We start from the raw sequence: 12,151 nt of genomic DNA, 5'->3' as shown, positions 1-12,151 counted from the left end.
ATTCAAATTGAAAGCCACATTAAGAGTCAATAATCTAATTCGTAATGAAATTCAAGTCATCCAAACACACTATTCTAATTTAATATGAATTAAAAATTCATATTTCAAGCCACGTTTTGAATCAAGAATTCATCTCGTGATTAAATTTAGAGTCATCAACTCATATTATCACAATTTCATATGAACAGAAAATTCATATTTGAAGCCACAATTTGAACCAAGAATCAATTTTATTATTAAATTTCATATTGCAACCAAGAATCCCAACATATTGCAACCAAGAATCCCAAAAATTCACATTTTGAACCAACAATCCATCCAAATTTCATATGAATCAAAATTCATATTGCAACCTATATTTTGGGTAAAAAATCCATCTCATAACTAAATATAGGATCATCCAATCATAGTATCCCAATTTTAATGAAAAATCATTCATAAGTCACATTTTTGAGTCAAGAATCAATCTTGTGATCAAAATCTAAGTTATACAAACATACTATCATGAATAAAAAATTTATATTACAAGCCACATTTTGGGTCAAAAACCTATCTTATGATTAAATTTAAGATCATCCAATCAAATTATCCCAATTTCATATGAACAAATAATCCATATTGCTAACCACATTTTGAATCAAGAAGCATCTCATGATTAAAATCTGGATCACCCAAATATACTATCTTGAATAAAAAACTATTTAAAGCCACATTTTAGATCAAGAATTTGTAATAAAATTTAAGGTCATCATATCATATTATGCCAATTGCATATGAACAAAAAATTCATATTCCAAGTTACTCAAGAATGCACCTCGTAGTTAAATTTTAGATCATCCTAAGTTCCTAAGATAGCAACCGACTTGTCCTAGGGGGATACTTATTGAAATTTTTTGATTTTTATAAGCCTCCTTAGACATGAATAATCAGGAATGATCAAGATTATACAAGAATGTATACTCAAAAATAATATGTTAAAGTTGCAAACAAAAACCTACCCCAAAACATTCGTGGAATGCATGTTGAACAAAAGAGAAAAATCGATAAATCTGAAGGAGAATTGATTGTAAATGGAAAGGAGAGAGATGAAGCTACACAACTACTGCAGAATAATTGAAGATCCAACCAAGAAAACCATTAATTTCAAACCCTAAATTCATGAATGTTGATTATTCAAACCCTAAATTCAAAGAAACTTGAATCCGAATAACAAAGTTTGTGACTCTGTTGTCAGCTTTATCCAGTACCAATAAAAACCAGAAATCTACGGTTTGAATTATCAACATTCACTGAGATTGAACATTCTTGTTTGAATTTCAAGAACGGTATGTTACCATTACCGCCGCAAATGAAAAAGAAAAGAAAAAGTTGCCTCGAAACATCAATGCCAAACACGAAGATGACAGGTCAAATCAATTATAAAGAATTTGATTCAAAGTGCAGAAGATTGAAAATCGAAAATTAAGAACACACCTCTGCATTTCTTTCTCCAATTTCGTAAGAACAATCGAAATCAATCAACGAACAAACTAGAATGAATTCAGAATAATCGAAATCCAATCAAGAAGCTCCGATCTTTTCTTTTTCCGATTCGTCAAGTTCGCAGCTCTTTTTCTTTCTCCAATTTGTCATGTTCGTTGGCAGCTCTTTTTTTCTCCAATTTGTCATGTTCGCACCTATTTCTCTCTCTGTGAAGCAGACTCGAAACCCAAACTAGATGCAAACTCAAACCAGCTCTTATCTCTCTTGTTTCTTTTCTATTTCATGTTATTCAAATCATCTACAATCTCATTTTCTCAATAACTCACCACCTTAAACACCAACCTCTCAATAATCTCATTAGAAGAAGCAACACTAACAGAAAACAATCAAAAGTAGCAAACAGAAGATTAAAAAAACAAATGGAGGGAACAAGCAACAAGCAAACATCACAACAAAATAGATGAAAGGTATTACATGAACACACAGACACATACAAAAGACTATTCTAGGTTTTATTAAACTTACTTTGGTAAAAAGTGTACTTATAAAATGAAAGATGTAGAGCTTGTCAGGTCTTTAAACTTTCATTGCATATCATAGCCTAGAAATCATATCATAGCCTAGAAATCATATCATAGCCTAGAAATCAAATCAATAAAAGCTAAATTGAGATTTCAGTACCTTTATAAATAGCTGGATAACACCAATCTGATGAAACATAACACATCTTCCTGCAACACATGATCATAATATGCATATGAATGCAAAACCAAATTTTTGCGTTCAATTAAAGAATAAGATTTGACCTAAATTTCTAAAACTTGACTTGGATCCAAAATAGTAGCATAGAAGTTTACTTGCCTCAAAATCTAAGTTAGGGAGTGGTAAAGCTCTCAACTAAGACTAAGAGCCATCTCTAGATATGGACATCATTTGGAATCAACTTCTAGTCTCTGATTCATAACCAATTTATTGCTAATCTTGGTGCCCTTTATTTGCTACCACATTTTCAACCGACATGCTCGTTGGTAAGTGAATTTCCTCAAAGTCTATCGATACTCTCAATAGTCACTTGCACATTTTTACAAGCTTGCCCGCTGGTATTTGAAAATTCACTTGCTGGAGGTTGTGTCTATCGGAAACGTGCATGAAGCGTACTAACGGACCAATCAGACAATACACCTCAATTAGAAGGACCCTTCAGATGGTCTCCCTCCCCATCCCCTTTTCTCTCTCAACCTCTCTCTCTATATCTTTTTTCTCAGACTCTCCTAACTGGCATTACAAACAGAAGCAGCGATCCCCCACTACATTGCTTGTCCATACACGAGTTGAAGAAACCAATTCAAACTCAATAATTGTGATTGCGTAAGTCTAGAGAAGATGTCCTACTAAAGAAAACCCATGACCTAGTGACCCTTGGATGAACATTTGGAAAGTTGTTGCACTGGAAATGATATATCAAGCAAAGCAATGGTCAAATATAGAATTTTAACAACCAAATACCCATATAAAGCAACATCATGAAAAAGAGGCCCATCATCTTAATGTAAGTGAGAACCAGGTCAACGGGAGTTTGCTGCCAAGAATTTTCTAATCAGTGAGAAAATTGAGGCAGTGATGCCGGTGACAAATAGAGATATCTCTTGGTGAATGGGAAACTTCAAAGCCCAGAAATTTTTTCCAATATCCTTTATACCTATGTTTCTATCAATCACATTCTTAACTTTGGAAAATTTATGAGAACTGTGATTAACTATCACAATGTCATTTACATAGATGAGGAGGGGTGTGTATGAAGGTGTGGTAGTAACCACTAGTTCAGTAGGCTTTACTTAAATTAAAGATCGGGAAATCAATAACCTGGTGCAAGAGAATGTGCTGATATGGCAGGACAGGTATAGTGGAAATCATGGTCTGGATTGAGGAGTGGAATTGGTTGTTCTACCTAGCAAATTGTTGGAAACATATAGCGAAGGAAACCAACAAATTCTAAGGCTATCATCGTCTAGAAATGCACATTGTAAATTTTGAAGAGAACTTTTATTCAACATCATCAATGCCATTCTGTTACTGAGATATACAACTTGTAAAACTTTGCAAGTCCACAACTATTTTGGTAAGAATGACTGCTTCATTAGGGCTGAGCCACTCCTAATATGTATGGATGCTTTCTTTCCAACCCTAGCATTCTAGTAATAGATGTTTCAACACAAATAAAATGATGAACAATGCCCTTGCTTCTACACAAATCATCTGGCTTAAACACAATTTGATTATCATTTCTAATCAGTTTAGTCCTTCTTGCAAACCGATTTTCTACCATAGTAATGGAGTCTGCCACTTTTTCCAAATATCACAATTCAAGTGCATCTAGTACTGTCATCAACCATTACCAAAAAGTACTTATAGGCATGAATTCAAGGTATGGATTAAGCCCCCGAACATCTGAATGGACAAAATGAAAAGAACTAATAGCCCTGTTATTACTCAATAGAAATGTCAATCAAATTTCCTTTGCAGAGAGACAAATATCACAAGCCAGATCTTTATTAAAAACCACAATTGGAAAGTATTTGTGAAACATAGCTAACTTTGTAAAAAAAAACATGTCCAATACTATAGTATCAAAGGTCAGACTTTGAAACATCAAAAGAAATACTATTAAATAAGAACTCAAATAATTATCAAGTATACCATATGCCCTCAGGTTCAAAGGAAGCTCAACACCAACTTAGAGCATCTTTACGAAATGGACCTTCACCTGGAGAACTGAATGTGCATTCCTACCAAACTATCATACGAGAATATTATTAGAAGGAAAACAGCAGGACAATTTTACCAATTTATTTAGAACAATACCAAATTATTACCTTAACATAAATGTATTACGAAATATTTGAATAAATTAAGGAGTCACAAAATGTAGACTATTAATTACTAACAATAAGATTGGTTTTATGATTGTTTTTTTATCAGTGGTTGGTTTGAATATAAATTATTTTCAAGATCAATTCTAAAACATAATTAAATGAAACATGCTCTTAAGCACAGATCAATGCCCACCTTTAAGTATCTCCAAACAAGATTTGAATAAAAATGGTTAACCCCCAAACTTGACTACCAAATGTCCAACAGCGTTACATGCAGGACCTAAGTGTCCTCTCAACCTACATATCACCTAATAAACGGAAGAAAGAACAAAATATAAAAAATGAAAGCATAAAGTAACAATATAGACATTAGATAGAGATGGTAAATGTACTGTGTATCTCCTTGGTTCATCGCCATTAATATGATCTACGAAACTCCAAACAGGATTGTAGAGGGTGAAAGTTGTGATCATGTAAATGAGAAATGCCACAAAGCCTCCAAACCTATGTCACACATGTATAAATATATATACTGTTAATCAAAGCAAATTGACAATATGCACTAACCAATTTCAGTTTAATTTCCAATTAATTCCTTCAATTTCTATCCTCTTGCAATAAACAATTTTCAAGTTTGAAATTAGATGAGTGTTTTTTGTTCTCACTCATATGATCAGATAATTCATGCCAGAAATGACGAAACCTAATATCATAATATGACTTCAACAAAATGAATGAATGTGTACAAAGAAGAGTCTTATATACAAGAAGATGAAGTAACTAATTATGTTGGGATTAACTAAATAAACCATTATACAAGAAAATGGAGCGTTATCAATGGATATTAGTGTTACTTACGACCACGACCCCTCAATTTTTGTTGGCTATATCCATAGATACATAAGAAATAGGAAACAAACAAGTTAACTGATGGACTTGTCTCAATTTTTTATGGCTATATCCATAGATATTGGCACCCTTTATTTGCTGCCACATTTTCAACACGCACACTCAACATGAAGGAACCTGACAATACGCCTCAATGAGAAGGAACCTGGAAATGGTATCCCTCCCCATTAACAGTCCCTTTTCTCACTCAAGCTCTCTCTATCTCTACTCTAAGCCTCTATACTAACAGACGCTCCAACCAGCAGCAGCGAGCCCCCACCCCATTGCTTGTCCCACCACCACCAATGCCTTGTTTCACCCGTTGGCCCTCTCTCTCGGCATGAGTCGGAGAAACTAGTCCAAACTAAATAATTGTATTTGCGTAAATCTATCAATCATATTCTTAACTTTGAAAAGCTTATGGGGAGTGTAACTAACTATCACAATGTCATCTCCATAGATGAGGAGGGCTGTATATTAAGAGGTGTGGTGGCAGCCACTAGTTCATCAGGATGAACTGATATAGTAAGGCTAAGATTGGGAAATCTATTAAAGAAACTGGTGCAACATAATCTGTCGATATGGAAAGACAGGTACAAACAAAATCACTGATTTGAATTGATGAATGGAATTGGTTCAAGTGGCAGCAGTCAGCAGGGCTTGGGTAGGAAACAAATCCCAAGTGTGAGTAAGGTTATTGATGACTTTTGTATGGGAAAATATGGTCACAGAACACAATATGTCTGGAAACCATAATCCGTTTCCTAATGGGATCATAGACAATAACCCATTCCATATCATCTTGCAATCTAAGAAGACACACTTACCCTGACCTGCCAACATAGCAAAGGAAACCAACAATTTTAAGGTTATCAACATGTAGTAATGCACATTGTAACAGGAAAAAGGGAGAACTTTTATTCAACGTCATCAGTGTCATTCTGTTAATGAGGTATACATGTAAAACTTCAGAAGTCCACAATTATTTTGGTAAGAATGACTGCTTCATTAGAGCTTGAGCCACTCCTAAAATGTGTTGGTGTTTCCTTTCCACCCTAGCATTCTAATCAGGCGTTTCATTACAACTAAAATGATGAACAATGTCCTTTGCTTCTACGCAAATCATCTAGCCTAGGCGCAATGTAATTATACTTGTAATCAGTTTAATCCTTCTTGAGAACTGATTTTTCACCATAGTAATGAAGTCTGCAACATTTCCTATCATCTCAAACTGTTTTTAAAATAATACACTCCAACTGTATCTAGTATTTTCATCAACCATTGCCAAAAAGTACTATTAATAAGCAATGAATTTAAGGTAAGGAATAAGGCCCCCAAAATGGACTAAATGAAGAACCAAATATTTAGTTACTCAAGTATAGCCCTGCTACTACTCAATAGAAACAACAACAACAAAGTATTTGTGAAACATCTCTAACTTTGTAGAAAAGGAATGTCCAAACCTATAGTGCCAAATGGTGGACTCTGAAACATTATAAGAACTACTATCAATTCAAGTCGCATAATCCAAATGACAAAGGCTACACTTGAGGATAACCGAACCAATCTTCTACAGCGAGAAGTTCTAAATCACACAATAATCATAAGATTGGCACTGGGTTTTTTTACCTTTGTTAATATCCGGGATAAATACCAAATTGAGGTTGAAATTAGGAAAATATACGAAATCTCTCTTAGTAACCTCACCACAAGGAATTTGATTCCATGACATGATTTTGAATGCCCTCAAGTTATCACATATAAGGTCAGTAGCTCCAAAATCAATAATCCAAGGGGATAGACACAAAACAAAACACTAAAACAGTCGTGAACAACTAGATGCGAACTCAAAGAATGATCAAGTATACCATATATACCAGCTGCAATGTGAAATTTGTTGATATCTTTCTTCAAGATATCCATCCTCTGTTTGCACTATTCACGCATAAAACCACTTGACACTGCCTATTGTTTTGTATTATCATATTTCCTCTCTCCATCTTCAGACACAAAATTCACATTAGACTTCATCTTGAAAGCAACAAAAAATAGGTTTCTGCGGTATTGTGGGATGTTTTCCTACAGAAATTGCACTATTATGTGCTCCAATTGTCCTTTCCTCTACCAAATGGTTTCTTACGGTCTTACCATCAATAAGTTTAACCAACGACTCAAATTTCTCCCTCCATTTTGTCTCTATGCTCAATCAATGTTGAGAAAAACTATTAAAGGCATAAGAATAAAAAATCATATTGCAAGCCTTATTTTGAGTCAAGAATTCATCTCGTGATTAAATTCAGGGTCATCCAATCATATTATCACAATTTCATATGAATAAATAATTGCAAGTCACATTTTGGTTCAAGAATTCATCTAGTGATTAAAATTCAGGTCTTCCAAACATACTATTCAGGAATAAAAAATTCATATTGCAAGCCACATTTTTGGTCAAGAATCTATCTCGTGATTAAATTTAGAGTCATTCAATCATACTATCCCAATTTCATATGAATAAAAAAATTCATATTACAAGCCACATTTAAGGTCAAAAATCCATATCATGATTAAAGGGTCATCCTATCATATTATCCCAATTTTATTTGAATAAAAAGTTCATATGAAAAACCACATTTAGGGTCAATAATCTAGCGCATAATTAAATTGAGTCATCAAAACACACTATCCCAATATAATATGAATTAAAATTCATATTTCAAGCCACATTTTGGGTCAAGAATTCATCTCAGGATTAAATTTAGGGTCATCCAATCATATTATCCCAATTTCATATGAACTGAAAGTTCAAATTGCAAGCCACATTTTAGGTCAAAAATCCTTCTCAATTAAATTTTGGTTCATCCATACTTATTATGCCAATTTCATATGAATAAAAATTCATATTGCAAGCCACATTTTGGGTCAATAATTCATCTCATCATAAAATTTTGGTTCATCCAAACATATCATTCCAATTTCATATGAATAAAATTTCATATTGTAAACCATATTTTGGATCAAGAATCTATCTCATGATTAAATGTAGGATCATCAAATCAAATTATCCCAATTTTATAAGAAAAATAATTCATATTGCAAGTCACATTTTGGGTCAAGAATCCATCTCGTAAATAAAATATGAGTCATCCAAACATATTATCCCAATTTAATATGAATTAAAAATTCATATTTCAAGCCACATTTTTTGGGTCAAGAATTCATCTCTAGATTAAATTTAGGGTCATCCAATCATATTATCCTAATTTCATGAACTGAAAGTTCATATTGCAAGCCACATTTTGGGTCAAGAATCTTTCTCAATTAAATTTTGATTCATCCAAACTTATTATTCCAATTTCATATGAATAAAAATTCATATTGCAAACCACATTTTGGGTCAAGAATTCATCTCATAATTAAATGTAGGATCATCTAATCAAATTATTTCAATTTTATATGAAAAATAATTCATATTGCAAGTCACATTTTGGGTCAAGAATCCATCTCGTAATTAAAATATGAGTCATCCAAACATATTATCCCAATTTAATATGAATTAAAAATTCATATTTCAAGCCACATTTTGGGTCAACAATTCATCTCGAGATTAAATTTAGGGTCATCCAATTATATTATCCCAATTTCATATGAACTGAAAGTTCATATTGCAAGCCACATTTTGGGTCAAGAATCAATCTCATAATTAAATTTTGGTTCATCCAAACTTATGATCCCAATTTCATATGAATAAAAATTCATGTTGCAAACTACATTTTGGGTCAAGAATCCATCTCGTGATTAAATTTAGAGTCATTCAATCATACTATCCCAATTTAATATGAATAAAAAAATTCATATTGCAAGCCACGTTTAAGGTCAAAAATCCATCTCGTGATTAAATTTAGAGTCGTCCTATCATATTATCCCAATTTCATTTGAATAAAAAGTTCATATGGAAAACCACATTTAGGGTCAATAATCTAGCACATAATTAAATTTTGAGTCATCAAAACACACTATCCCAATATAATATGAATTAAAATTCATATTTCAAGCCATATTTTGGGTCAAGAATTCATCTGATATTAAATTTAGGGTCATCCAATCATTATCTCAATTTCATATGAACCGAACATTCATATTGCAAGCCACTTTTTGGGTCAAGAATCCATCTCATAATTAAATTTTTGTTCATCCAAACATTTCATCCCAATTTCATATTAATAAAAATTCATATTGTAAAAGCCACATTTTAGATCAGGAATTTGTAAGTAAATTTAGGATCATCTTATCATATTATCTGAATTGCATATGAACAAAAAAATTCATATTCCAATCCACTCAAGAATGCACCTCGTAATTAATTTTGGATCATCCTAAGTTCCTAACACAGCAACCGACTTGTCTTAGGGGATACTTATTGAAACTTTTTATTTTTATTAGCCTTCTTATGCATGAATAATCAGGAATGATCAAGATTATACATTCTTGGAATACTAAAAAATAATATGTTAATGTTGCAAACGAAACTTGAAAGGACTGCAGAATAATTGAAGGTCCAATCAAGAAAACCATGAATTTCAAACCCTAAAATAATGAATGTTGATTATTCAAACCCTAAATTTGAACAAACTTGAATCCGAATAACAAAGTTTGTGAGTCTGTTGTCATCTTTTTCCAGCACCAATTAAAACCAGAAATCTACGGTTTGAATTATCAACATTCACGGAGATTGAACATTCTTGTTTGAATTTGAAGAACGGGATGTTACCGTTACCGTCGCAAACGAAAAAGAAAAGAAAAAGTTGCCTCAAAACATCAACGCCAAGAGATAGGTCAAATCAATTATAAAGAATTTGATTCAAAGTGCAGAAGATTGAAAATAAAAAATTAAGAACACACCTCTGTATTTCTTTCTCCAATTTTGTAAGAACAATCGAAATCAATCAAAGAACGAACTAGAACGAATTCAGAATAATCAAAATCCAATCAAGAAGCTCCAATCTTTTCTTTTTCCGATTCGTCAAGTTCGCAGCTCTTTTTCTTTCTCCAATTCGTTTTTCTCCAATTCGTCGTGTTCGTTCGCAGCTATTTTTTTTCTCCAATTCGTCGTGTTCGTTCGCAGCTATTTTTTTCTCCAATTCGTCATGTTCGCACCTATTTATCTCTCCGTGAAGCACACTCGAAACCCACAATATGTTAAGTGTACACAACCGGACCCTTTATTTACTTTTTATGAATAGCTGGAATTTTGTGTGTGTCAAAAACAGTTGGATTATGGTGTAACGTTATACTCTGTTTTTGTATGTGAAGTAATTTTTTTTATACAACATTAAACCGTGTTTTTTTTTTTTGACCAAATTATTTTTTTTTACGTCTGTTGAACAAGATAACGTTCACTCATATTTATAATTTTTTTATATGATAATAGTATTATAGCTTTTTTACTAAAGTATTTACAATATTTTATTGCATATAAAATAAAAACAAACCATATGTGTACTTTATTTTTTTAATCAAAAAAAGTAAAAATATGTTAATTTATTGTTTTCTTTTTTTTTTTTTCGTAATTTCTTCTAAAATTTTGATTGATCTAACACGCAACTCTATAAAAATCGTTTATAACGTGTCCCTCTTTATAACGTTTTATAGAATTATGTTTTTTATTATTGTAAAACAGATTTTTTGCAACACACTATTTTTGAATTCAACATTATTAGATCTAACAGATGTATATAAATGATAGGTGACCCGATTAATAATTATAATATTATCTTATATTTTCATATTAAAAACATGTCACACATTAAATATGAATATCTCTTATAGTTGAGATTTATATTTAGTTCATTATAACGTGGAGTCTAGTCTATTTTGTTAAACTCGTCTCAGTTTGATATTATTTTCTTTTATTGAAAAAAAAATCTAAAATCTACATCAAAATAACATAAAAGTATAAAATAATTTATAATGAATAACATATCTCACCGACAACCAATTTAGAGGAGTGCAGGCATGAACCTTGGCCTTGCCCCTCTCCTTTAATCAATTCCTGCAAAATAATATAATGGTTGATCAAGTATCCAACTATTGCAAAATAATACAAAGGTTGCTCAAGTATCAAGAGGTAGAACTTGTTGTAAAAATTGATCGTCTATGCAACCCAATTTGTATCTTCATCAGCAACTCTAATTAAATTCGAAAAGTAATAAATAAAATATCAAATGTGAGACATAACAATAGTTATTGTTTTTAAAGATTTATCTGCCTTAAAACACATATTTATCAGAATTCAATAGGCTTTTCCCGATAAATCGAGATAATAGAATTGACAAAAAAGTATTGTCTTAAAGACCACATGAAGATATACTAAGATAAAATCAAAAGATGAAAGAGATATGAAGAAAACCACATGAAGATGTACTAAGACAATTGACAAGAAGTATTGTCTTAAAACTGTTGAACTATCCTCAAAATTTACAACAATCCCTCGTATATTTCAAAAGTTTAAAAAAAAAAATTTCAAAAGAATTTATTAGGTTAATATTCTAGATTTAATGCATTAGAACTATGTAGCAAACGATGAAATCAATCCTAAACTAATAAGCCTTGACACAATAAATTGCTTTAACAAGCTATGGAACCCAAGACATTTGTTGTGTTAGAGGTCTCACAATAACATTATACCCCACAATTCTTGCTCTTGACGCATTGGTGCATATTTAGACACTGGGTTTGCCTAATTTTCATCAATGCTCAAAAAACCCACCAAAGTCTCATGCAAATAGTTTCATTGACATTTGTATAAGTGATCATTTTGTATAAGTAATTTCATCTTGTGCATCCTACAACCATAAACCACACATAAGACCTTTTGATAATCATTAAAAAAATTTAAAACCGCAAGTACA

At 32.0% G+C, this 12,151-nt stretch overlaps 1 long non-coding RNA gene across 8 annotated transcripts; it reads right to left on the bottom strand.

Annotated features, from left to right (window-relative positions):
• Positions 1-1,385: 1,385 nt before the first annotated feature.
• On the bottom strand, positions 1,386-10,527 carry LOC101505848 (uncharacterized). Of its 8 annotated transcripts, XR_012162389.1 has the most exons (7): positions 10,143-10,527; positions 4,748-4,859; positions 4,549-4,663; positions 2,340-4,276; positions 2,164-2,209; positions 2,008-2,083; positions 1,386-1,854 (listed from the first exon to the last, which is right to left on the bottom strand). It is a non-coding gene; the product is annotated as an uncharacterized lncRNA (long non-coding RNA). The 8 variants fall into 8 exon arrangements; XR_012162384.1 differs by having other exon boundaries at positions 2,008-2,209; XR_012162386.1 differs by having other exon boundaries at positions 1,386-2,083.
• Between the last annotated feature and the right edge of the window lie 1,624 nt (positions 10,528-12,151).

This window comes from Cicer arietinum, chromosome 3 (genome assembly GCF_000331145.2).
Source record: "Cicer arietinum cultivar CDC Frontier isolate Library 1 chromosome 3, Cicar.CDCFrontier_v2.0, whole genome shotgun sequence".
Classification (NCBI taxonomy): Eukaryota; Viridiplantae; Streptophyta; class Magnoliopsida; order Fabales; family Fabaceae; genus Cicer; species Cicer arietinum.
This window is presented reverse-complemented; position numbering and strand designations above follow the sequence as displayed.